At 46.2% G+C, this 27,295-nt stretch overlaps 1 protein-coding gene across 2 annotated transcripts in view; it reads right to left on the bottom strand.

The window, feature by feature from the left end:
- Positions 1–27,295, bottom strand: part of Slc12a8 (solute carrier family 12 member 8) — a 131,740-nt gene that overhangs the window by 72,274 nt on the left and 32,171 nt on the right. The window lies entirely within an intron of this gene.

Genomic DNA, 27,295 nt, shown 5'->3' with positions numbered 1-27,295 from the left:
CTTACTTAGAAAACCCTCAAGATAAAACATGTCCTCAAGCCTCTTTATTTTCGGTCCAGCTGGGACTCTGAATGTTCCTATTTCAGTTTTAACGTTAAACATTCTATATACTATGTGAACTAATTATGTTTAAAAACAAACAACAAAAAAAGGATAGAAATAGGCTAAAGCTGGGTGCCAGTGGCTCATGCCTGTGATACTAGCTATTCAGGAGGACAAGATCTAAGAACTGCTGTTTGAAGTCAGCCCAGACAGGAAAGTCTGAGAGAGTCTTATGTTTAATTAACCAGCAAAAAGCTAGGAGTGGAGCTGCAGCTCAAATGGTAGAGTATTAGCCTTGAACAAAAAACCTAAGGGAGAGAACTAGTTATGCCCTGAGTTTAAGCCCCATTAGCAATGCACATGAGTGCGCACACATACACACACAGACACACACACGCAAAGGCTATAAGAAAATAAGCTTTCTATTTCATATTTTAAAAATTAAACATATTAATCTTTAAACAACTAAGTTAAAGCTTAGTTTTAAGTTAGATAGATGCACTATCTAATCACAAAGATGAATAAAATATATAAGGTAAAAATCCTCGGTGGGTGGGGTGAGGAATGCACTGAGTATGTCTAAGTTCCCCGAACAACTAGACTCTGTATAACTTTTTTCCTCCCTTATCTTTTTCTTCATTTTTCCAAGATAAACATGCATTATTTTCAGAAAAATGCAACTTTTGGTTCATTTTCCAAGGTGGCCAGTTCCTCCTGGCTCATGAGGTGATAACCCCTGACCTGACTGTACTATCCTGACCATGTAATGACTTCCATGTGACTACACAGAGGCTGTTCCCAAGGGAGCCCACCAGCTAAGACATTTCTCATGGAACCTGTCTAATCAGGTTTTTCTCTGACTGAAAATGAAGGGGAGCCCCTGAGAGAAAGCAGCAGGGGACAGCCAGTGCCAGCTTAAATGGGATCTGAGTAGATGCATGCAAACCTTCCATTCTCACCAAAGCCTTGCTAGAAGACCTAGGAAGCTTGGCAAGCCCTGAGCTACACAGCTGGGAGCTGGGAGCTGCTAGGCCTCTTCAGGAAACTGCCTGTGACTCTCCTTGAACCCCACAGAGCCTGACTTCTTTCTTGCCCAACTCTTATCCCCATCCTACCCCAGGCCCAAGTTCCACGTACCTGATTTCCTACACTTTCTGGACTTCTCCATGCATTTTTTCTTCTCAGAGTATTCACGTGCAGAGATTGCCCTCACCAGCCCACTCATTACCAGGTAAATCCTGGATATCCTCCAAGGTGCACCTTCTCCTTGAAGACACCCCAAGGTCAAAGTCTGCTCATTCTCCTCCACCAAAAATGATTATACTGTCCTTTACAACATTTAGCCAGGATACTTAGGGGAGATACTATACCTTGTATATATCTTAAACATCTAGCTTTGGGTCTGCATAGAGTGGTACTCAATAAAGTGTTTTTGTAAGTGATTAAGTGGCAGGGAGAAGGAAATGAAAGTGGGGTTGGGCCAACAGAGGCAGAAACAAAGGTGCCATGGAAGAAGGTAGGCATGAAGGAGCCAGGGAAAGAATAATGATAAGACAAGCTGGCTTGGTAGCTCACAGCTATAATCCTAGCTTCTCAGGAGGCTGAGGTACGGAAGAAAGGTCTATGAAAAATGCAGGGCTGGAGGTCTGGCTCAAGCTGTAGAGCGCCAGCCAAGCTAGCAAGCCAAATGAGTTCAAACTCCAGGACCACCAGAAAGAAAAGAGAGACAGACAGAAAAGGTGGGAATGTTGGTAAGACAAAACCTGAGAATGCACCACAGGGAACTTGCAGATGCTGAAGCATGACTGAGTGATTCAGTGCCTGCCTAGCAAGCATGGGGACCTAAGTAATAAATGTATTTACCAGAGGGGGAGTGGGGGATGGGAAGGGATGGGAAGGGGAAACAAAGGAGGAAGCAACAATGCTTGATAAGAAATGTACTCATTACCTCTGTACTCATAACCCCTCTGTACAGTATTTCACAATAAAAATATAATAAATGTATTTACCTTTTAGCCTTATTTCTTGGCAAGTGTGGTGGGATTAGAGACAGGTCCACTATAGCCCAGGCTTGCCTTATACTCTTCACCCTCCCTCCGCCACTACTAGAGAGGGCTGGGAATACAGATCTCAGCCCTAAATTTTTACTTCTAAGTAGATCATTCCTCTGCTGATTTTTATTCCCAGTGAGACCTCAGGCCTACTGGACTATTATAATTACTATGTGTTCAACACTGATAGACAACAACTATTTGGACAACTTAAGCCTTTCCCTCCCCTCCCCCAGATACTATTTTGATCTATTTTAAGTATAGTTTCCCCAGAGCAACACTTAAAACGTGTTTCTCTGTAGCCTGCCAGTGGGGGAAAAAAGCTCCTACAACCATCAGAAAGGTTTTCACAACCCTAATTCACAGTTCCTGACTACTATGATTAAGTATCAGCTCACAAAGTCACATGATAGATATTCTCTAATATTTATCGTGCCACTGTCAGAAATGATATTGCAGCAATCCACCAGGAGAGAATATTCTTGTAGCTTCTATAACATCATCCCAAAGGACTTCCAGAAAGGCTCAGAAATCTTAGATTTACAAAGTTTCATTCCGGTTTTCACAAATGACCCCCAGAATCTGAGCTATAAGCCATAGAGTGGATGACAGTCCTAAATACAGGACATTTAGATTTTCCTTAGCAAGAGAGATAATGTCTCACAGAAAGACTTACTCATATGCAACTAAAATGCAACTTCTTGAGAAGAGTCTCACTGTTTGGCCTCAAATTCATGTTCTTCCTGCCTCCACATTAGGATGACAGAATTATGTGAATGAACATGCGTGAAGCAGAATAATAATGGCTAGCCTACCTGCCTCAGAATGGATTAGTTGTTAATATTATCACTGTCGTTGATAATCATCCCTTGACCACTCAAGACAACTATCTTCCCACAAAGTACTTTCCACTCAAAGGTCCAGCAGTTCTGGGCTGGGATGTGTGTTCAGTCCTTCTCTTCATGATTGCCTGGTACTCATGGCTCCCACCAACTTCCACTGAGCTAGTCGCAAAGCATGGATGAAACAGGTGGTATCTGTAGCAACTTGCCCAAGTTCTTTCCCATTCAGGATTAAAACATGGGTGCCTAAAAGTTGGAGACTTGGCTTGCTGGACTGTGGGATGTCACAGTTGCCTATAGCACCAGCCAGCATCAAAAGGCCCCCCTTGAGGTAGAGGTAGCACACACAGGTGTTCTCTGGCTTGCAAACACTGGTGGTCACATGGGACTCTGGTCTCCTGGTAGTTCAGATTGGGAGTTGGGAGCAAAGGTCATTCAACCTCCCCATGTGCAGAATCAGATAGGTGAGTCAGATTCCAGAGGACTAAAACTGGGGCTCAAAGTATACACTGTTTTCTCCTTAAATCCCATATGCTTAATAAATAACAGACAAAAGAGGTCAGTTGGGGGGCAATGAGTCTACTCAAAACACAACCCAGCAGTCCAAAACTGACTTCAGGGCTAGTGTTGGCGGGTTTGGGTTTCCCATCCCCTTGTCTGGGCAGGGCCTGTAACAATGTTATCACTTTTTTAAAACATATGCCTCAACTCGTTCCTATTCCAGACAATTGGCAGGTGCCCAGTTAATAGATTATTCCACCAGACAGTTGAATGCGTTGGCCATTGGTCAAGAATGAGCTCACTGTGGTCCTATGTGCTAGAACTGGAAGGGCTTGACAAGAAGCAACGGCCTCGGTTTTAAGGAACAGCGATCCATATTCTAATCTCTCTCTGCCCCTATATTTGCCATGCCTGGCATCTAGTGTGGGAGCAAAAGAGAGTTTTCTTTAAGATCAGATTGATTTTGCTCATCTAGATGGGTGTATGATTGCCCACGTGTGTTGTATATCAGCAAAGCCCCAATCAGATTCCGGCTGGTCTGAGGAAATGCTGGCTAACATGGCCAGATACCTGGTCTTCTTTTCAAACCTAGATAGCTGAAGACTCCTTTGCCCTGGTTGATTCACATACATCTGGGAGATTCAGGAAGCATGTGGACTGAAAGGAAAGCTGGGGGGGGGGGGGCGGGGGGAAAAGGGGGGCGGGGTGCTCTGAAGAACATGATGGCCATGTTACCAGTGGTGGCAAGCTCTCCCAGTCCTTCCCAGACAAGACTGTCCCCGCTGACCTGAGGTAGGTCAGGCAGGCAGTCTGATTTGCCAGTGAAGCGTTCACTCTTCCATCAAACGTTCCATCCTTCCTACACAACTCCAAGCACACAAGAAACCCAGGAAGAAAGCTTTCAAAGCCATAGCTTCTTCTCAGCTGCAACCCCTTCCTTCCTTCTACTTCCTTCCTTCTTCCCAAGAAGGTGTGGCTGAACTTACCACCAGACTCCACCCTGGGCAGGGCGCTCCCCGCCAGTGCAGCACTGTGGGATTCCCTGCCAGCTGCAGCCTGTGCAGACGGAGTACCTGAGAACTGCTGCCAAAACAGGAAGGTTGGCGCCTCCCCGTAGGGAGCCTGGGGAGAACCAGGCGCCCAGGCCTGCAGATAAGAAGCAGAGGGGGCCAGGGCTCTCCACACCTCCACGGAGGCTGCAGGGCCTTCCCCTGGGTCTTTATCTACTCTGTTTGATTCCTTCTTCATTAATTCATTCAACAACATATCAGTACCTGCTCAAACTAAGCCCTGGGCTGATGCCAGGGGAACTAGAGGTGACAGAGGTAAATCCCAGGGCCTACCCAACCCTCAGGCACTCATGTTGGAGTGACTTGCACTCTGGAACAATTCAGCAATGTTGCTGCCCCAGCAGGGTGCATTAGATGATGTCACCCAAACAAAACAAATGGGCAGGCATGGTGATACATGCCTACAATCCCAGCACACAGGGGGCTGAGGCAGGGAGCTTGGTAAGTTTGAGTCTAGCTTGGTCTCATAGTGATAGTGAGATTCTATTACTTAAAAAAAAAAATCAAATGGAGAATGGGAACAAGAGGAATAGGCAGGAGGTCCCCAGCCTCAATTCTTCTCCTGAGTTTCATCTCTTAGGCTTAGGTCCAAGACCTTGTCTTGTCACAGCCAATGGCAGGCTGCCATATGTTGAACTCTAATCTAGTGGATGAATGAACTGTTCAAGACTAAATAATGGGTGCAGACTACTTCTTGATCCTCACAAAGGCTGCTCACTACTTCCATCCTCAATTGATGGAACAAGCCTTAGCTAAGTGACAACTAATTTATACACTTACTAGCAAAACATTCGCTTTACGGAGAGGGACAGGCAGGATCCCAGGCCAAACCAGAAACCCCCATGCCAAGGATCCAGCCATAGAGGGAGGTAGAAGGGAGAGATCAGAGGAAGCAAACGGAAAATACAGAAGGAAGCCAAGAGAAAGAAGATGAGAGATGTGCAACGACGGCCAGTCATGCTGCTTCTACTTCCCGTCCTCCCGACTGTGGCCACAAATTCCAGCAGGCTGGCGAGTCCCACCCGATCCTGTGGCTGCGATCCTGTGTATGCACCTGAATAATTGACACTACTTTCTAAGGAACCACCCTAAAAAATGGCAGAAATGCTCACCCATCTGGGATGAGGCTACCACAGGTGGGGCTGGAGCATAGCAGCCTGACCCCTGTGCTCTCCAGGAAGAGAAGGGCTGCCTGAGGATCAGGCTACATGGGATATACTCCTGTCTAGCCTGAAACCATCCCTGCCTGACCTCGGGCCTCAATTCCGGGCCCATTGTCTGAGCTTACCCAGCATCTCTGTTCCTGGGAACATGTTTTAGCCATTCTCAATCCTGACCTTTATAGCCCTCCTCTCAGCTCCTGCCTCCCTTTCAAAAGGGTTCAGCTTGAACCCTAATTACTCTGACCAGGCAGGAGAGGCCAGCAGAGATGGAAGGGCTCTAAGACCATCTTGATCTGAGAGGACCAGAACAAGTGCACAGTGTCCATCATCTTCCTCCAACATGAGGCGAGACAAGACATGCACTAGACCACTACAGAGAGAGCACAGGCCAAGTAGGAAACAGTGCAAGGGGGCTCAGAGCTTGTATGAGGCCCCTCAACAGCTTCAGTCCTGAGCTTGTACCCAGGTCAGTGACTGAGGACAGTGGTCTCCTCTCTAGAATTCTTTTTTGATGCCAGTACTGGGGCTTGAATGCAGCACCTGGGCACTGGGCACTTTGCTTTAGCTTTTATGCTCAAGGTGGCACTCCACCACTTGAGCCACAGCTCCACTCCCAGCTTTTTAAAAATGGTTATTACAATAAATGGTTATTATAAATAAAATGGCTATGATTAAAAGTTACATAAGTCAGATAAAGAGTACATTTCTTTTTGGACAATATCACCCCTTCCATCACTCTCTCCTAGTTTGTCCCTCCCATCCCCACCTGCAAGTTGTATAGTTCATTTTCAACATAGTGACTAATGAGTACCACAGCTGCATTTGTTCAACCTTTGTCCCTTCATTTCTGTGTCCTTTGCCCTCCCAAAGGCAGATAAATGAACAAACAACACAAAAAAGAAAAGAAAAACAGCAATAAAGGGGGAAAAAACCCTTGTTTCCATTTCCTGGAGTTCATTTTGATAATTTTTTTTTTCGGGTCTGGTCATGGGGCCTGAACTCTGGGCCTGGGCGCTGTCCCTCAGCTCTTCAGCTCAAGGCTAGAACTCTACAACTTGAGCCACAGCACCACTTCCAGTTTTTTTCTTTTTGCTTATGTGGTGCTGAGGAATCGAACCCAGGGCCTCATGCATGCAAGGCACTGCACCTTTGTGTACCTCCCCCTTTGTGTATCCTCCTTTGGTTCTACCACTCTTAGTTTTTTGCTGGTTCATTGGAGATAAGAATCTCCTGGCTTTAAACCATGATCCTCAGATCTCAGCCTCTTGAGTAGCCAGGATTACAGGTATAAGCCATCAGCACCCAGCTTTTCTACAGGATTCTGTAAGCAGGTAATTGGCTTTTGTGACCCATTGAGCACAAGCTCCCATTTCTGCACAATGCAATGCAGAGGCCTGTGTGAACAGAAAGCCCAACTCTCAGCAGCTGGGAACACAGCCACGGCCCTGCCCAGAGATGCTGATTTACTTGGTCTGAGATGGGACTTGGGATTCATCTCCCTCCCCTCAAATTCCACTCGGTTCTTCTGAGGTGCAGATGGGCTTGAAGCCCTCAGAGACACAGCTGGAATATGACTGGGCCCTTCAGCAAGGGTTCCTTGGCTGTTTCCAGGTATGTGTTCTCTGTTGGACCAAGATGCCAGATCCTGAGGCCTGGGTTCTTGGAAATGACTCCCTGCCTCTAGGAGATGTTTCTCATGTCTCTGAGATAGGGGAAATAATCCTGCCTGGTCCCTGTCATAGGATGGTTTGTGGGGTCACCTGAGGGTACCTTTGAAAATCTTTGCTATATAGCTTCACCCTGCACAGCCCACAAATTAAATGTAAGTGCCTGATACACAAACCGTTCCACACAAGGGAGTCTGAGTTTCCTCCCAGGTCCTCTGTGGGGCAGGACAGAGCCAGCTGCCCTGGTCAAGGCTCTCCAGCCAGCACAGGACACACAACAAACTGTCAGAACTGTGACTCCACACAGAGGCCATGTTGAGCACTGCAAGGCTGGGCAGGACCCAAGGACCCAAGGACAGCCTCGGATGCTCTTCCCACAAGGCCCAGAGGAGTTGGCCACCCACCACGGCAGGCAAAGAGGAACAAGATGCTGCCCAGAGCCTCAGCCACTGTAGTCACCTGAAAGAGGCAGAGTCCAGAGAAGGGGATGAGGCAGAAGAGGCCATGCAGTCTGCAAGTCTTTCTCTTAGGGGGTTCAAATCTTGTACACATTATTTAGGGAGTGTCTTTTGAACAGGCACTGTGCATTCCAAAACACTCAGGCCTCGTCCTCCTTAGTCTCCATGCTGGCTGACTTCAATCATAAGGGGTGGCCATGGCGTCTATGTGTTCATTACATCCTGCACGCAGGGGCCACCGAACAGATTCTGTGGTGGTGCGTGGGGGGGGGCAGAGCTTTTCTTATTTTCTCACTCTCCTACTTAGCCACTATGTATGCATGGAATTTTGAAGGAATTAATAGAAAATAAAGGACAGTAGAAAACACCTCTTCAGGTTAGGAATATGGCTCAGTGGCATAGCATGTTGCCTGGCATGCACAAAGCCCTGGGTTCAATCCCCAGAACCACACACATGGATGCTCTTCCCATCACCTTTGTCTTCCTCTCTCCCTCCCTCCCTCTGTTCTTCCCTCTTCCCCTTCTGGGAATTAAAATTCCATCTTAATACGGTTCTCACCTCTTTAGAACCAGTAGACTCTCCCCAGGCAATTTCATCCCACCTCACTGCTTCATAAGACTTTATTCTACCCCTGACCACACTCCAGCTCCAGGCCTAGCTGCCTGTTTAGCTACCTACGTCACCTTGCTCACACTTGCAATACATCACCATCTCCACCCCTGTGGCAGCTGCCATATCTATCCCAGATCCCAGAACTGGAGGCCACAGGCAACCAGCCAAACATCAGCCCTGTCTTTTCTCTGAGATGCCCCCCCCACCCCACCCCCGCTCAAGGGACCCCCATCTCAGCTCTCTTTAACCTACCACCCTTCTCCCACCCACCGGGTAACAACATCATGTAGGCTCTCCCAGATGACCTCAACAGCCTCCTTTCTCCATCCTTCTCCCAAGCTATTTCCCACACTAGGGCCAGGAGCAACCCTTCTGAAGTACAAGTGTGATGTGGTATTTCCCACTGCCCTAACATAAAGTGGTAGATGAGGTCTCTTTCCTGAGCTGTCTCCAGGGCCTCTGAGCCTTCCCTTTCCCCTCTCATCCCAGGGCTCTCAGATATTTGCCAAGGATGCCTTCCTCACCATGACTCTCCAGCTGTGTGAAGAACCCTCCAGAGGAGCCCCAAGTGTCCCATGCATACAGCTGTCCCAGAACCTATCCTGGTCTGGGTCTCTCATGACTGGCTGGGCAGTTTAAGTAATTGAAATATAGTAACATGAATATATCTAAAATCTATTGGGTGAAAAACACAAATTACAAAGTCATTGATTCATTTCCCATTGAATATCTTATCTAGAATCCATGCACGTGATTAAATGTTATGGATGATTCAACTTTCAAGCCTGAAACAATAGGAGAGATTGCTTGTGGCCACCTGCATGTGGTAGAAAAAAAACAAAAATGCAGAAGGGTAGCAGAGAGCACTGGACTGGGAAGAGGGAAAGTGAGGCTTGCCTTAAAAAAATTTTAATACAGAGGGGGGACCAAGATGGCGACGGGGCAGTAGGGAAACGCCACAGCTCTCCCCAACCAAAAAGAGAGTTCGAGTTCCAATGCTTAATCTCCCCAAGAGACCAACAACAACAAAAAGACGAACATTCAGAGTAAAACCAGAGGTGGAAAATAACAAAAAAAGAAAGAGAGGAAAAGAAGGATTTCAGAACAGAGAAAAGCGAAGACCCCTCGGCGGGGGCTGCTGGAGCCCCAGAGACACAGGGGGCCGCTTGCAGATCACCAGGTACCGGTTTGCAGAACAGCGGATCACCAGGAACAGAGAAACCTACCAGCCGGGAGTCTCCACGAGGATCCCACCCCCACCCCTCACTCTCCACCCGAGCAGAGAGGCTCCATCCCGCCAAAGCCGCTCGGCACCAGCAGCGCGACAAAGGGACCTGTCGGCAGACCACCCGCCCGATCGCGATCACAACAACCCGGCGGGGGCTGCCCGGGTCCCAGAGGCACAGGGGGCTGCCTGCAGATCACCCGCGCAGAAGTGGCCTAAGGCACCGGCGTCAGACCCACCGGATCTCTACAACCCGCGAAGAAGCCGCCTGAGCCTGGACACTTTTGACCCGACAGCTTCGACAGAGGCAGAGACAGAAAAGAATCACACAGAGCCACCACCGCCCAACCCAGCCCGCAACCACCCCAACTGAACTCGGATTGTAACAACAACTGACGACCTACACCACACAGAAACAACCAGCTCCAGGGTGAGTACCCCACAGGGGAAGTGTATCCCTCAAGGGAGACCAGAGCTGGAGGGAATCCCCAGACCCTGACCTAGACTCCCTACCCCAACACCCGGACCACAGGACCCACTAAAACTGGGAACTGTTCGAGAGCTCCACCAGCCTGGGGAGCACATTCTGCTGGCCAGGCCAGAGCAAGAGTGCCCCTGGAAGGGAGCTTAAATGCCCAAGCCAGGAACAGCGCCCCTGGGTCAACAAACTGGATGGAACCAGTTCAAACCGGTTCTAGCCGGATCAAACCGGATCGAACCGGTTCAAACCGGTTTGAGCCGGATCCAAACAGATCGAACCGGATCAAACCGTTTTGAGCCGGATCCAGCCGGAACAAACTGGATCGAACCGGTTCAAACCGGTTCCAGCCGGATCAAACCGGTTCTAGCCGGAAACCGGTTTGAGCCAGATCCAGCCAGATCGAACCGGATCAAAGCGGTTTGAGCCAGATCCAGCCGGAACAAACTGGATCGAACCGGTTCAAACCGGTTTGAGCCTGATACAGCCAGATCGAACCCGTTCGAACAGGTTTGACCTGGATCCAGCCGGAACAAACTGGATCGAACCCGTTCAAGCCAGATCGAACCGGTTCAAACCAGTTTGAGCCGGATCCAGCCAGATCGAACCGGATCAAACCAGTTTGAGCCGGATCCAGCCGGAACAAACTGGATCGAACCGGTTCAAACCGGTTTGAGCCTGATACAGCCAGATCGAACCGGTACGAACAGATTTGAGCCGGATCCAGCCGGAACAAACTGGATCGAGCCGGATCAAACCAGTTCTAGCCGGATCAAACTGGATCGAACCGGTTCAAACCGGTTCCAGCCGGATCAAACCGGATCGAACCAGTTCAAACCAGTTTGAGCCGGATCCAGCCAGATCAAACCGGATCAAGCCAGGTCAAACCGGTTTGAGCCGGATCCAGCCGGAACAAACTGGATCGAACCGGTTCAAACCGGTTCTACCCGGATCAAACTGGATCGAACCGGATCAAACCGGTTTGAGCCAGATCAAACTGGATCGAACCGGTTTGAGCCAGATCCGGCCGGATCGAACCGGTTCAAACCGGTTCCAGCCGGATCAAACCGGCTCAAACCAGTTTGAGCCGGATCCAGCCAGATCGAACCGGATCGAACCGGTTCAAAGCGGTTCCAGCCGGATCAAACCGGATCGAATCGGCTCAAACTGGTTTAAGCCGGATCCAGTCAGGTCGAACCGGATCAAACCGGTTTGAGCCGGATCCAGCCAGATCGAACTGGTTCAAACCGGTTTGAGCCGGATCCAGCCAGATCGAACCGGATCAAGCCAGATCGAACCGGGTCAAACCGGTTTGAGCCGGATCCAGCCGGGTCAAACCGGATCAAACCGGTTTGAGCCGGATCCAGCCAGATCGAACTAGATCAAACCGTTTTTGAGCCGGATCCAGCCGGAACAAACTGGATCGAACCGGTTCCAGCCGGATCGAATTGGATCGAACCGGTTCAAATTGGTTTGAGCCGGATCCAGCCAGATCGAACCGGATCAAACCGGTTTGAGCCAGATCGAACCGGATCAAACCGGATCAAACCGGTTTGAGCCGGATCAAACTGGATCGAACCGGTTTGAGCCAGATCCAGCCGGATCGAACCGGTTCAAACCGGTTCCAGCCAGGTCAAACTGGATCAAACCAGCTCAAACCGGTTTGAGCCGGATCCAGCCAGATCGAACAGGATCAAACCGGTTTGAGCCGGATCAAACCGATTGAACCGGTTCAAACCGGTTCCAGCCGGATCAAACCGGATGAGCCGGATCCAGATAGAACCGGATCAAAACGGTTTGAGCCGGATCAAACTGGATCGAACCGGCTTAAACCGGTTCCGGCCGGATCGAACAGGAACGAATCGGTTCAAACTGGTTTGCGTCGGATCCAGCCAAATCGAACCGGATTAAACCGGTTTGAGCCAGATCCAGCCGGATCAAATCGGATCGAACCGGTTCAAACCGGTTCCAGCCGGATCGAATTGGATAGAATCGGTTCCAAACTGGTTTGAGCCGGATCCAGCCAGATCGAACCGGATCAAACCGGTTTGAGCCAGATCCAGCCAGATCGAACCGTTTCAAACCGGTTTGAGCCGGATCCAGCCAGATCGAACCGGATCAAGCCAGATCAAACCAGGTCAAACCGGTTTGAGCCGGATCCAGCCGGATCAAACTGGATCAAACTGGTTCAAACCGGGTCCAGCCGGATTAAACCGGATCGAATTGGATAGAACCGGTTTAAACTGGTTTAAGCCGGATGCAGCCACATCGAACCTGATCAAACAGGTTTGAGCCAGATCCAGCCGGAACAAACCGGATCGAACCGGCTCATTGAGCCGGATCCAGCCAGATCGAACCCGATCAAACCGGTTTGAGCCGGATCAAACTGGATCGAACCGGTTTAAACCGGTTCCCGCCGGATCAAACCGGATCAAATTGGTTCAAACTGGTTTGAGCCAGATCCAGCCAGATTGAACCGGATCAAACCGTTTTGAGCCGGATCCAGCCGGAACAAACTGGATCGAACCGGTTCCAGCCGGATAGAATTGGATAGAACCGGTTCAAACTGGTTTGAGCCGGATCCAGCCAATCGAACCGGCTCAAACCGGTTCGAGCCAGATCCAGGCGGATCAAACCGGATCGAACCGGATCAAACCGTTTTGAGCCGGATCCAGCCGGAACAAACTGGATCGAACCGGTTCAAACCGGTTCCAGCCGGATCGAATTGGATAGAACCGGTTCCAAACTGGTTTGAGCCGGATCCAGCCAGACCGAACCGGATCAAACCGGTTTGAGCCGGATCAAACTGGATCGAACCGGTTCAAACCGGTTCCAACCAGATCAAACCGGCTCAAACCGGTTTGAGCCGGATCCAGCCAGATCGAACTGGATCAAACCGGTTTGAGCCGGATCAAACTGTATCGAACCGGCTTAAACCGGTTCAAGCCGGATCGAACCGGTTCAAACTGGTTTGCGTCGGATCCAGCTACATCGAACCGGATCAAACCGGTTTGAGCCAGATCCAGCCGGATCAAACCGGATCGAACCGGATCAAACCGGTTCTAGCCGGATCAAACCGGGATCCGGATCCAGCCAGATCGAACCAGATCAAACCGTTTTTGAGCCGGATCCAGCCGGAACAAACTGGATCGAACTGTTTTTGAGCCGGATCCAGCCGGAACAAACTGGATCGAACCGGTTCCAGCCGGATCGAATTGGATCGAACCGGTTCAAACTGGTTTGAGCCGGATCCAGCCAGATCGAACCGGATCAAACCGGTTTGAGCCAGATCCAGCCAGATCGAACCGGAAACCGGTTTGAGCCGGATCCAGCCGGATCAAACCGGTTCAAACCGGGTCCAGCCGGATCAAACCGGATCGAATTGGATAGAACTGGTTTAAACTGGTGTGAGCCGGATGCAGCCAGATCGAACCTGATCAAACCGGTTTGAGCCAGATCCAGCCGGAACAAACCGGATCGAACCGGCTCATTGAGCCGGATCCAGCCAGATCGAACCGGATCAAACCGGTTTGAGCCGGATCCAGCCAGATCGAACCGGATCAAACCGGTTTGAGTCGGATCAAACTGGATCTAACCGGTTTGAGCCAGATCCGGCCGGATCGAAACGGTTCAAACCGGTTCCAGCCAGATCAAACTGGATCAAACCAGCTCAAACCGGTTTGAGCCGGATCCAGTCAGATCGAACCGGATCAAACCGGTTTGAGCCGGATCAAACTGGATCGAACTGGCTTAAACCAGTTCCGGCCGGATCGAACCGGATCGAATCGGTTCAAACTGCTTTGAGTCGGATCCAGCCACATCGAACCGGATCAAACCGGTTTGAGCCAGATCCAGCCGGATCAAACTGGATCGAACCGGATCAAACCGGTTCTAGCCGGATCAAACCGGGATCCGGATCCAGCCAGATCGAACCGGATCAAACCGTTTTGAGCCGGATCCAGCCGGAACAAACTGGATCGAACCGGTTGAAACCGGTTCCAGCCGGATCGAATTGGATAGAACCGGTTCCAAACTGGTTTGAGCCGGATCCAGCCAGATCGAACCGGATCAAACCGGTTTGAGCCAGATCGAACCAGTTCAAACCGGTTTGAGCCGGATCCAGCCAGATCGAACCGGATCAAGCCAGATCGAACCGGGTCAAACCGGTTTGAGCTGGATCCAGCCGGAACAAACTGGATCAAACCGGTTCTACCCGGATCAAACTGGATCGAACCGGTTCAAACCGGTTTGAGCCGGTTCCAGCCAGGTCGAACCGGATCAAACCGTTTTGAGCTGGATCCAGCCGGAACAAATGATTGAACCGGTTCAAACTGGTTTGATCCAGATCCAGCCAGGTCGAACCGCATCAAGCCAGATCGAACTGGTTCAATCCGGTTTGAGCCGGATAGAACCGGTTCAAACTGGTTTGAGCCGGATCCAGCCAGATCGAGCCAGATCAAACCGGTTAGAGCTGGATCAAACCGGTTTGAGCCGGATCCAGCCCGATCAAACCTGATCCAGCCAGATCGAACTGGTTCAAACCGGTTGTAGCCGGATCCAGCCACATCGAACTGGATCAAACCGGATCCAGCCAGATCGAACCGGTTCAAACCTGTTTGAGCCAGATCCAGCAGGATCGAACTGGTTCAGACTATTTTCTAAAGCTATACTCTCTAAAGGAAGAAAATCGGGCAGAAATGAATGCATTTTTAGAGAAATACAAGTTGCCCAAACTGAGCAAAGAAGAAGTTAACTAATTAAATAAGCCAATATCCTATAATGAGATACAGGAAGCTATCAAAAGTCTTCCAACAAAAAAAAGCCGAGGACCAGATGGATTCACAGCAGAATTCTATAAGACCTTTAAACAAGAACTAATACCCATACTCCTCAAGCTCTTCAGAGAAACAGAGAGGAGGGAGCTATCCCAAACTCATTCTACGAAGCCAATATCACACTCATCCCCAAACCAGGCAAAGACCTAACCAAAAAGGAGAATTACAGGCCAATTTCCTTGATGAACACAGATGCAAAGATCCTTAACAAGATTCTAGCTAACAGAATCCAGAAACACATGAAAAAAATTATACACTGTGACCAGGTAGGCTTCATCCCAGAGACACAGGGATGGTTTAACATACGTAAGTCAATAAATGTAATCCAACATATCAACAGAACCAAGGTCAAGAATCACATGATTATTGCCACAGATGCAGAAAAGGCCTTTGATAAAATTCAACATTCATTCATGCTAAAAGCTCTGGAGAAAATAGGAATAGAAGGAACATTTCTAAAAACAATAAAAGCCATTTATGACAGACCAATAGCCAATATTATACTTAATGGGGGAAAGCTACAACCAATTCTCCTAAAATCAGGAACAAGGCAAGGATGCCCACTGTCTCCACTCCTCTTCAATATAGTCCTGGAACCATTAGCCAGGGCAATAAGGCAAGAAAAAGACATTAAAGGGATCCGCATAGGGAAAGAAGAAGTTAAACTATCCCTTTTTGCAGACGACATGATCCTATACCTCCACGATCCCAAAAACTCCATCCCCAAACTCTTAGAAATCATAAATCACTTCAACAAAATAGCAGGATACAAATTAAACCCACAAAAATCAGTTGCCTTCCTATACACTGATAATGTACAGGAAGAGAGGGAAATAAAGGGAGCAACCCCATTCACAATAACCTCCCAAAAAATAAAATATTTAGGAATTAACCTAACCAAAGATGTAAAAGAACTATTTAATGAGAACTATAAAAAGTTAAAGAAAGAAATTGCAGAAGACACTAGGAAATGGAAAGACCTCCCATGCTCCTGGATAGGCCGACTTAATATAGTAAAGATGGTAATACTTCCAAAACTAATATACAAATTCAACGCAATTCCTATTAAAATCCCAATGACATACATCACTGAAATACAGAAAACAGTCCAAAAATTCATATGGAACAACAAAAGACCTAGAATAGCCAAAACAATTCTAGGGAATAAAGACAATATGGGAGGGCTATCCATGACAAACTTCAAACTCTACTACAGAGCTATAATAACAAAGACAGCATGGTACTGGCACAAAAACAGACCCGAAGACCAATGGAACAGAATAGAAGATCCAGAAATAAATCCACAAGCCTACAGCCAGCTGATATTCGACAAAGGAGCCAAAGACATACAATGGAAGAAACACAGCCTCTTCAACCGCTGGTGCTGGGAAAACTGGGCAGCCACATGCAGAAAACTAAAAGTGGACCCCAGCCTATCACCATGCACCAACATCAACTCAAAATGGATTAAAGACCTTAACATTAAACCTGAATCTCTGAAACTACTGCAGGACAGAGTAGGAGAGACACTTGCACTAATAGGCACAGGAAGGAACTTCCTGAACAGAGTCCCAGGGTCACAACAAGTTGGAGAGAGACTCGACAAATGGGACTACCTTAAAATAAAAAGCTTCTGCACAGCTAAAGCTATTGCAACCAAGCTAGAAAGACAACCAACTAATTGGGAAAAAATATTTACCAGCAATATATCAGACAAGGGGTTAACATCCTGTATATACAGGAAGCTCAAGAAACTAATCCCTCCCAAACCTAACAAACCAATTACTAAATGGGCAAGGGAACTAAAGAGGGACTTCTCAAATGAAGAAATAAAAATGGCAAAGAAACACATGAGGAAATGTTCATCATCCCTGGTGGTGAAGGAAATGCAAATAAAGACAACCCTGAGATACCACCTTACCCCAGTCAGAATGTCCCACATCCACAAATCAGCCAACGACAAATGCTGGAGGGGATGTGGAGAAAGAGGAACCCTATTACACTGCTGGTGGGAATGTGCACTTATACAACCACTTTGGAAAGCAGTCTGGAGGGTCCTTAGAAAGCTAAAGATTGACCTCCCTTACGACCCAGTCATACCACTTCTAGGCATCTACCCTGAACAACAGGAACCAATATACAAGGACACGTGCACCTCCATGTTTATTGCAGCACTGTTCACAATAGCTAGGATATGGAAACAACCTAGATGCCCCACCACAGATGAATGGATCCAAATACTGTGGTATCTATACACAATGGAATATTATGCAGCCATTAGAAATGACAAAATAATGGCATTTGCAGGGAAATGGATGGAGCTAGAAGGAATCATGTTGAGCGAGGTAAGCCAAGAACGAAGAGACAAACGGTACATGGTCTCCCTGATAAGTGGATGCTAAATCCAAAATGTTAGGTGATATGACAAAACTAACAGGACTTAAGAAACAAAGAACTCCCACTCATCTGGTTGAACCACTACTAAATATCCCCATGCTGCTGATCACATATATGGTATATAACATGTGAGCACCGTTATATATTACAGACTGTGATAGACAATTTGCTCCAGGAAAGTTAGAATGAACTTGTGACTTTAAATGAGTATCATTATTCCACAATACTGTGAACTTCTGGAAATTATGTAATCACTTAATCACAATCAAAAAAAAAAAAAAACCTCGGGGAAGGGAGGGAGGGAGGGGATGGTAAGGGGAAAACAATGGAGGGGGTAACTAAATTTGGGTGGTGAATAAGTGAGTATCTGTCCTTTATATTTGAAATATTTCATCATTACATTCAAAAAGGTTTTAACAAGGAATCAGAGTGACAAATGCCCTCACTAATATCCCAGAGGCCTGACCCACTGTACATCCTCACAGTTGGTCAACAATGAAGAAAAAGAGGAGGAGGAAGAAGAAGAGGAGGAGGAGGAAGAAGAGGAGTGGTGGAGGCACTTTTGATCAACTGTAGCACTGACAGAATTGGAGAGGAGAGTCTAAGATTGATGGAGAAATAAAAGGTATTTTTCCCAAGGGAAAAACTGGGAGAGAGCAAAAGGAGGGGTGACATTGTCCAAAAAGAAATACAAAACTAACTAATGAAACTGCAACCCCTTAATACATCACCTTTATAATAACAATAAAAAATATTCATAGCCAGGCATGGATGGCTCACATCTGTAATCCTAGCTACTCAGGAGGCTGAGATCTTAGGATCATAGTTCAAAGCCAGCAAGAAAAGTGTGTGAGATTCTTATCTCCAATGAACCACCAGGAAACTGGAAGTATAGCCGTGGCTCAAAGTTACAGAGCTAGTGCTAGCCTTGAACACAAAATCTCAGGGACAGTGTCCAGGCCCTGAGTTCAAGCCCTATCACTGACCCAAAAAAAATTGCTAAATGAATTATTTGATCATTGGTTTTATTTTCTTTTGTAGAGGGAGTAAAGAAGAGGTCACGTAAAGGATAATGGAATTTACTGGTCTTTAATTCAAGATGGTATCCAGATACCCAACCAGAGATTTGAAAAAGTTGGCAATATGGGAGCCAAGTTTGAGGAAGCTGGGGAGGCAGAAAAACCAAGGTGGCAGAGAAAGTGGAAAGCTCTCTCTGTGCAGGAGAGCACAAGAGATGCACGGACAGCATGGGGCTGAGCCTGTCCCTCAAGAGGGTCAGGAGGAACAGAAAGAGAGCTGACACAGTGCAGTGGCACCAAAGAAACAGGAAGAAGCTGGACATGGTGGTGTACATGTGTAATCCCAGCACTTGGAAAGTTAAGGCAGGAGGATCATGAGTTCAAGGCCAGACTAGCAAGATCCTGATTGAAGAAAAAGAAAGAAAGAAAGAAACAGAAAAGACGATTAGCAATCAGCATACATGGTCAATGGTACAAAAAGACTCAAGTATCAGAAGTGAGCCAAGGTCCTCGATTTGGAGATGAAGAGGTAAAAGGAACCTTGGCTAGTAGGGAGAGGCAGGCTTGATTATTTTGCCCTTTTTATAGCTCCCAAGCACCAGTCCCTCCCTCACCTTCAGGAGTTGTCCCACAGAGCTTCACGGTAGAGCAGAGGCTCAGACCCAGCTGTGGGATGGAGGGCACGGGGCCAGGGGCCAGGGACTCACCTTCCTAGAGAACCGAAGGATTGTGCTCCAAGATGTACAATTTCAAATGCAAAACACGGAGAGTCACATGTCACTTTGTTTGCTAAATGTGTTCTTTATAGTCGCCTGACTTTCGTAGCAATAAGATCATTTTGGCATGACACTCATCTTACATAAATGAAAAAATATATATGAGCCAAGAAGAGAAACAGACATTTTCAGAGTGTTAAGCTAAACATGCTTGAAAGTGTCTCCTTTAAACTATCATGCCGCATAGCTTCTCACAGTAGTGCAGCTCTGGGTCTGCAGAATCTTCTGTCACAATGCTTATTTTGGAAGATAGAACAGAAGGTGAAAGAAAGGAAGAGGAGCCCATGCTGCTAGCCTGCAGGGCAAGGAGCTGGGAGATGTGGAAATAGGGGTGATGAAAAAAGAATCCATGGTTATGGGAACCTTGGGGAAAAAATAAACAAGAGACAGAGAGAGGATGACATGCAGACAGAGCTTGAGACAGAACATAATAGAAGAGAGAATATACCAGATAACGACTGAATAAAAAGTCTCTACCCTAATTGTGAGGCTCCCCAGCTTCTCCTCACCCTCAACCCCTGCTAATTTCAGAATCATATCAGCCAGATGAGTTCCTGGAAGAAAATGGGAAAGTTCTCCCCTGGAAAATATGTACTGAATCAGAGGAAGGACCTATAGAAATTGACCATATTAGTCCACTTTATTTTGCTATAACAAAATACCTGAGGTTGGATATTTAAAAAGTAAAGAGGTGCCAGGCACTGGTGGCTCACGCCTATAATCCTAGCTACTCAGGAGGCTGAGATCTGAGGATCATGGTTCAAATCCAGCCTGAGCAGAAAAGTCCCTGTGAGACTCTTATCTCTAATAAAGTACTCAAAAATAGCCAGAAGTGGTGCTGTGGCTCAAGAGGTAGGCACTCTACCTTTGTGCCTTGGGCACAAAGAAGCTCAGGGACAGCACCCAGGCCATGAGTTCAAGCCCCAGGACTAGCAAAAAAAAAAAAAAAAAAAAAAAGGAAAGAGTTTATTTAGCTCACAGTTTTGGAGGCTGAAAAATCCAAGATGGAGGCCTCCATCCGCTCAGCCTGTTAGGGTCTCCAAGCCTAGATCACAACATAATGGAGAAATAGAGGGGGAGCAATAGAAAGAACAAGTATGGGATGGACACGGTAATACACACCTGTAATCTCAGCTACTTGGGAGGCTGAGTAGGAGGATTGTGTGTTCAAGGTCTGTGCTACATGAGACCCCAAAACAAATAAATAAAAAACCTCAAAAACACACAACAAACAAAAGAGAGGAAATTATCAAAGAAATAATTGAAAACCCCAGAATGAAAATATCCAGAGTAAAGAATAGAAATTTTCACTCTGATTTTCAAACAGCATGGTAAAGGGAAGAACTCACACTTAAGAGGAAGAGAAAGTTATCTGCCAAGACCAGGAATCAGAATAGCACCGAATTCCTGATGCACTGAATGCTAGGAATGAAGGAAAATGACTTCTCCTGCCACTCACAGGCAAAGATAGAAAAGTGACATTTCAGTCAGGCACTGATGACTCACACTTGTAATTCTAAGGAGGCTGAGATCTGAGGATCAAGGTTTGAAGCCAGCTGGGCAGAAAAGTCCATGAGACTCTTTTTTTGGAGGGGTGGGGTGGGGGGGTCCAGTGGTGGGGCCTGAACTCTGGGCCTGGGTGCTGTCCCTCAGCTCTTCAACTCAAGGCTAGCGCTCTACCACTTGAGCCACAGCGCCACTTCCGGCTTTTTTCTTTTTGCTTATGTGGTGCTGAGGAATCGAACCCAGGGCCTCATGCATGCAAGGCAAGCGCTCTACCACTGAGCTACCTTCCCAGCCCCAGTCCATGAGACTCTTATGTCCCATTACTCAGTCTTGTTTGTCTATATGTCTTTGAGAGGGTAAGGGGAGGCACAGAAATGGTGGAACAAGGGCGAACAAACGCAGCAGTGATGCTCACTGGACACTATGTTGAACATGAACTAGATATAACTTGTAGGTGGGATAGGAGAGGAAAACTGGGAGAAAGGGAAGGAAGGGATGGCATTGTTCAAAAGGAACTAAACTCCTTGCCTGGCTTATGTAACTGCAACCCCTCTGATTTTAGCATTTTCAAATAAAAATAATTCTTTAAAAGGCGAGAAGTAGATCTGTGGATCAAATGGTAGAGTACCAGCTGCCTTGAACAAAAAAGCCGAGCAAGCGCAGGAGGCCCTGAGTTCAAGCCCCAGAAAATAAAAAGTTGGGGGAGGGGGAAAAGCAGGGCAGGGGATTTTTGTTGTTGGTGGTGGTGGTGGTCATGGGGCTTAAACTCTGGGCCTGGGTGCTGTACTGGAGCTCTTCAGCTCAAGGCTAGCACTCTTGAGCCACAGTGCCACTTCTGGCTTTTTCTGTGTAGTTGGTACTAAGGAATTGAACCCCAGGCTTCATGCATGCTAGGCAAGCACTCTACCACTAGGCCACATTCCCAGCCCCCAGGGGACCTATCTGTCACAGGCAGAAGAGGATGTGTGGGAGTCCACAGCTATGACCCCAGGCACAGGGCAGGCCAACACTGCTTGGTAGCTACGACTCAGACATGGGGATCCTCCATGTAGGAGAAACAGGCCAATGACAGGCCTCACTAAGTACCTAACTCAGGGAGCACTGTAGAAATACTAGGAAGTAGTGGAAAGCTCTATGGGCCATTTTCGAATGGTACCTACATTGGAAAATGGAGCAAATTTTTTTTTATATATATGGAATTGCGTGGGTAGAATTCAAGGACCTATGAAGGTGAGCAGACCTATGTGCAGTGCCAAGGTGCTCAACAACAACAACAACAAAGACAGAAGCAGAGACTGGAGTACTGCAGTGACAAGCCACACTAAAGCATCTGGGGCCACAAGAAGCAGGAAGAAGCAAGGAAGAATTCTCCTCTAGGGTCTTTCAGCAGAGTGGACCTGCCAACACTTCTGATTTCAATCTTCCGCCACAGAATGGCAAGAGAAAGCATTTCTGTTGTCCTAAGTCCCAAAGTCATGGCAGGTTTTTAGTTTGTTTGTTTGTTTGTTTTCGCCAGTATCGGGTTTGAATTCATACCTCATACTTGCTCTGCTGACGTTCTACCACATAAGCCAAGTCTCCATAGCAGATTTTGCTGGCTATTTTAGAAATGGCTAAAAACATTAACCTAGATCATCAGAATCTCAGTCTCGAGTAGCTAGAATTACAGGTATGAGTCACTGGTGCCAAGATTATAAAATTAATTTTACAAGGACAAATGACATTGTGAAAAACATTTCAATATGTATAGCAAGTGGCCAACACTAATACAAGCTAAATATTCATTTTATGTTGGAATCATTACTAAGACAGAAGAGGGTCTGTTAATCACTAAAGAATAAGATAGCCTCAGGAAAAATTAGATAAAGATTATGTAGATAATTCAAAGACCAAAATTGTAATGCAAATTATAATAAAATATGAAAAAAGCCTCATTATTTAAGAAAAGCAAATTAAAAGAATTTTTTTTTACCCACTGACAGAAATTTAAAAGATTAAACCTTCCCAATATTTTCCAAGAAATGAAGAATCAATAACTTTTTTTTCTTTTCTAGTACAAAGGCTTGACCTCAGGGTCTAACTAAGTGCTGTGTCTCAAGGCTGGTGCTCTATCACTTGTGCCATCTGGCTCAAGTGAATAAGTGAATTTTAAATGTATTGACAATGAAAGATGCCTGTGTTGGGAGCAGACAATGTACAACTTAAGTATATTTTTAGAAAGAGCTATGTCTTATGTGTTCATGTGCCTGCACCTGTACATGTACGTAGGAAATTAAGCCATACTTCTTCTGACCTTTTGTTGATTAATTGACAATAAGAGCCTCACAGACTTTCTTGCTCAGGCTGGATATGAATTGTAATCCTTGGATCTCAGGCTCCTGCGTAGTTAGGATTATAAGCCGTCAACACCCAGTTTAGGAATCAATACCTCTTATCTGTTGTTTGTGGGAGTTCAGGATGGAACAATCTTACTGGGAAGCAATTTGGCAGAACCTAACAAAATTTCAAATGTGCTTGATCTTTGGTCCTGTGAATTCTATTTATAAGACTTGATGCTGCAGAAACAAGCTCCAACTTTTATACAGGATAGTCACAACAACCATATCCATAATAGTCAGACACTGGAAAATGTTCAATATCCACTAATAGAACAGTCTTTAAACATAAGGCATTCTTAAATCTGAGTACAGAATGCTATACAGGATGTGGAAAAGAGTAAGTGAATCCTAAATGTATTGACAATTAAAGATGCCTGTGTTGGGAGCAGACAATGTACAACTTAAGTATATTTTTACAAAGAGCTATGTCTTATATGTTCATGTGCCTGCACCTGTACATGTACAGGTAGGAAATTAACTGCAAACACTATGGATCAGCTAGATGCTGGTGGTGTACCCCAGTAATCCTAACTACTTAGGAGGTTGAGATTTGAGGATTGTGGTTCAAAGCCAGCCTGGGCAGGAAAGTCTGTGAGACTCTTATTTCAATTAACCACCAGAAAACTGGAAGTGCTCAAAGTGGTAGAGCACCAGCCTTGAACAAAAGAGCTCAGCGACAGTGCCCTGGCACAAAGTTCAAGCCCCATGACCATAGACAAAAACAAAACAAAAAAAATTTATGGAACCATTTCCTTTAAAGGTGAGGTTTTAGGAGTTGGAGAATGGAGTGAAGGGAGAAATTTTCTACTTTTTACAGATTTCAGGATTTTCTGTTAACACAAAAATATACTTTGTGGGTTTTTTGCTCTTATAATACAAATAAAGTGCCAGACATGGTAGCCTAAGCCTATCATCCTAGCTGTTTAGGAGTCAAAGCTAAAGAAACTGAAGTTCAAGGCCAGCCTAGGCACAAAATGTTCTCAAGACTCTCTCTCAAGGAATGGCTAGGCACACCACCACATACCTGTCATCCCCGTGACTGGAGGAAGGCGGCTTTGGAAGACAGCTTCTTTCAAAGGTGAACAGTCTTTCCATGTGGTCCAGCAGTCATACTAAGGTATTTACCCAAATGAGCTAAAATCCATGCTCCCCCATGAGCTGAGCAAGGATGTTTGCAACACATTTACTCATAATTGGTCCAAACTGGAAGTCAGCAAGATGTCTTCCACTAGATGAATGGATAGTCCATGGTAAACACTTCCAGACAACAGAATATTTCATTTTTGTTTGTTTTGTCTTGCTTTTTTTTTTGTCAGTGTGGGGCCTGAACTCTGGGCGTGGGTGCTGTCCCTCAGCTCTTCAGCTCAAGGCTAGTGCCACAGCACCACTTCTGGCTTTTTCTGCTTATGTGGTGCTGAAGAATCAAATCCAGGGCCTCATGCATGCAAGGCAAGCACTCTACCATTGAGCCACCTTCCCATCCCTGTCTTGTTTGTTTTTAGACAAGATCTCACTATGTAGCTCAGGCACCAATGGCCTTCAACTTACAATCCTCCTGCCTCAGCCTCCAAAGGGCTGGGAATCTAGGTGTATACCACCAAGACTAGCTAGACAATTGAATATATAATTTCGTGATTAAAAAAAGAAAAAGAAGAAGAAATGAGCTACCAAGCCAAAAGAGGACACGGAGGAATCCTAAGTGTGTATTAACTGGTGAGAGAGGCAGGTCTGAGAAGGCTACGGATGATATGATTCTAGCTAGAGGACACTTGGGAAAAGAGAAAGCTCTGCAGACAAAGAGGAGGAGCATTTGCCAGGTGTTTGCAGGGGTGGGGGTGACTCAATGGAGCACAGGTTTTGGGTGGGGTTTTTCTTTAGGGCATTCTGTACAATGTGGTGATGGTGGATACAGAATGTGATTTCCCTGTCAACACAAACAGCATGTATAATGCCAAGCATGAGCCCGAACTGTGGGCCTTAGTTAATAAGGCAGTGGTATTGGGTCATCATTTATCACAAGCATTCTGCACCATTTTCACAGTAAGAGAAGCTGTGGCAGGAAGAAGAGCCATCTGCTCAACTGTTCTAAAAATGCCTATTATTATTAATTTTTAAACAGTAACACTAATCAATTGAAGGGAAAAGTAGAAGTAAAGTAATACAGGTACATATAATCTCAACTGACAAACACTGTTAAACCTTAGATGAAGTTCCTTCCAGTCTTTTCTCAAGTGTCTATGTATATAAACATGACTGTTTGGTTTTTTTCTTTCAAGTACTTCAAATAACTCTGCTAAATTCATTCTGAAGGTTTATGGTCTGGTTTCAGTTTGAAGTTTTCACCAAAAGGGAAACAGAGCCTATAAAGCATCCGTGATACCAAATACAGATTCTAGAAGGGCCTGTTGCTATGCAAAAGTAGCGAAAGTAAATTTGGCTCACACTATACCTGGCTAATATACTGACCAGAAGGTAAGGGGGACATTTGGAGTCACTTGGAAGACCAGCCAAGAACAGTTCTAGTCAACTAGAAGAAAACACATGAGTCTAGGAAGGCTTCAAAGGGCCAGCAGTGTCAACTTGCATTTAACTTTCAGGGACTATGTGGACAGAAGGGAGAGTGCACAGGAATTGAGGACTAGAAAAGACTCTATTTCCCCTTCATTGATTGCTTGGCAGACTTGGCAGCCCAAAACTGGTAAGTCTCACTTAGTATAGGGTCTCTGCAGGATGGTACAAGACCAGGTTAAAAAAACAAAAACAAAAACAAAATCCTTTCAGCCAGCTTCCAGTAGCTCAATGCTTGTAAATCTAGCTACTCTTGTGGCTTAGATCTGAGTTCAAAGCCAGCTTAGGCAGGAAAGTCCATAAGACTCTTATCTCCAATGAACTACAAAAAAAAAAAAAGCAGAAATAGAGCTATGGTCCAAGTGGTAGAGCACTAATCTTGAGCACAAAAGCTCAGTGACAGTGCCCAGGCCCTAAATCTAAAGCCCAGGGCTGGCATGCACACACATCCCACCCTTTCTCTCCAATGGAAATGCTTCAAAGAGCTAGAACCCTACATGGAATCCATGTAGATATACCATGTCCCTTAGAGCTGGAGGGGTCTTGGAGATGCCTTCAGTACAAGACTTTGCTTTAAGTATACGATCATGTCACAGTCAGGGGACTCTTGGTGCAGGTCCGGAATGCCAGAGGGTAGAGGACATTCAGGGAATTCAGAGCAATCACAATTTTCCAACAAAATAATTATAACATATAAGAAAGCAGCCGGATTAGTGTGCATCAACTGACTTCTGACTGTCTGCAGCCAACATGATTATTATCGACAAGAGTGTGCAAATCCAGGTGCTGGTGGTTCACACATGTAATCCTACCTACTTAGGAGGCTGAGTCCTGCAAGATCATAATTCAAAGCCAACTTGAGCGGAAAAGTCTGAAAGACACCATCTTCAATTAACTAGTAAAATGCTGAGGCATGGTTCAAGCAGCAATGTCTGCTGTTAGTAAAAAAGGTGAGTGAGAATATGAGGCCCTGAGTTCAATTTGTCAATACCAACATACACACCAAGTGCTCAGAGCACATATCTGAGGCATCCTAGAAGTGGAGAAGCAGAGTTGCTATTACAAAAAGACTCACCAAAAAATAAACCAGGCCTACTTCCCACTTTGGGAAATAGCTCAGCTGCTCAACTGTTAAGTCAAACATTAGTTACAAATCTCAGTTCTGCTATAAATTTTCACAAATGATAGCATCTTTGAGTTTTTGTTTCTTCATCTGTAAAGAGGGCAAATTGCTCTTATCTCAAGCAGTGATGGTAAGAGTGCAGTAAGATAAGTCATGTGAAAGTCTAAGGACAACACCATGTACATCATGGCTGCCCAGGAAACAGATTTTCTTAAACACAGCTGCCAGCCCCATCTCCCTTTCCTGGTCTGTATTCTAGTGCTGATGCCCACTCACCACTGCCATATCAAGACAGAGTTCCTGAAATGGGAACCATCAGGCAGTTTTCTCTTTTCCACAACATCCTAGGAACAGCTCTGGCCTCAGGAGAGATGCAAAGACGCCCGCCTTGGATGACAAACCAGAAAGCTACAAAACTGCGACAATTTTGGTGAGAGGTGCTCACATAGAGTGGAAGGATGGAGGGTTGACCTGGCCTACCCAAGGATACCAGGGCTCCAGTAGATGGTGATGGCTCCATTACACAGACACAATAAAGTAAAAAACCAGATGGTGTCTTTTATCCTTAAAGCCTTGTCACAGG

This window comes from Dipodomys merriami, unplaced genomic scaffold (genome assembly GCF_024711535.1).
Source record: "Dipodomys merriami isolate MVZ:Mamm:240054 unplaced genomic scaffold, mDipMer1.0.p SCAF_2, whole genome shotgun sequence".
Lineage (NCBI taxonomy): Eukaryota > Metazoa > Chordata > Mammalia > Rodentia > Heteromyidae > Dipodomys > Dipodomys merriami.
This window is presented reverse-complemented; position numbering and strand designations above follow the sequence as displayed.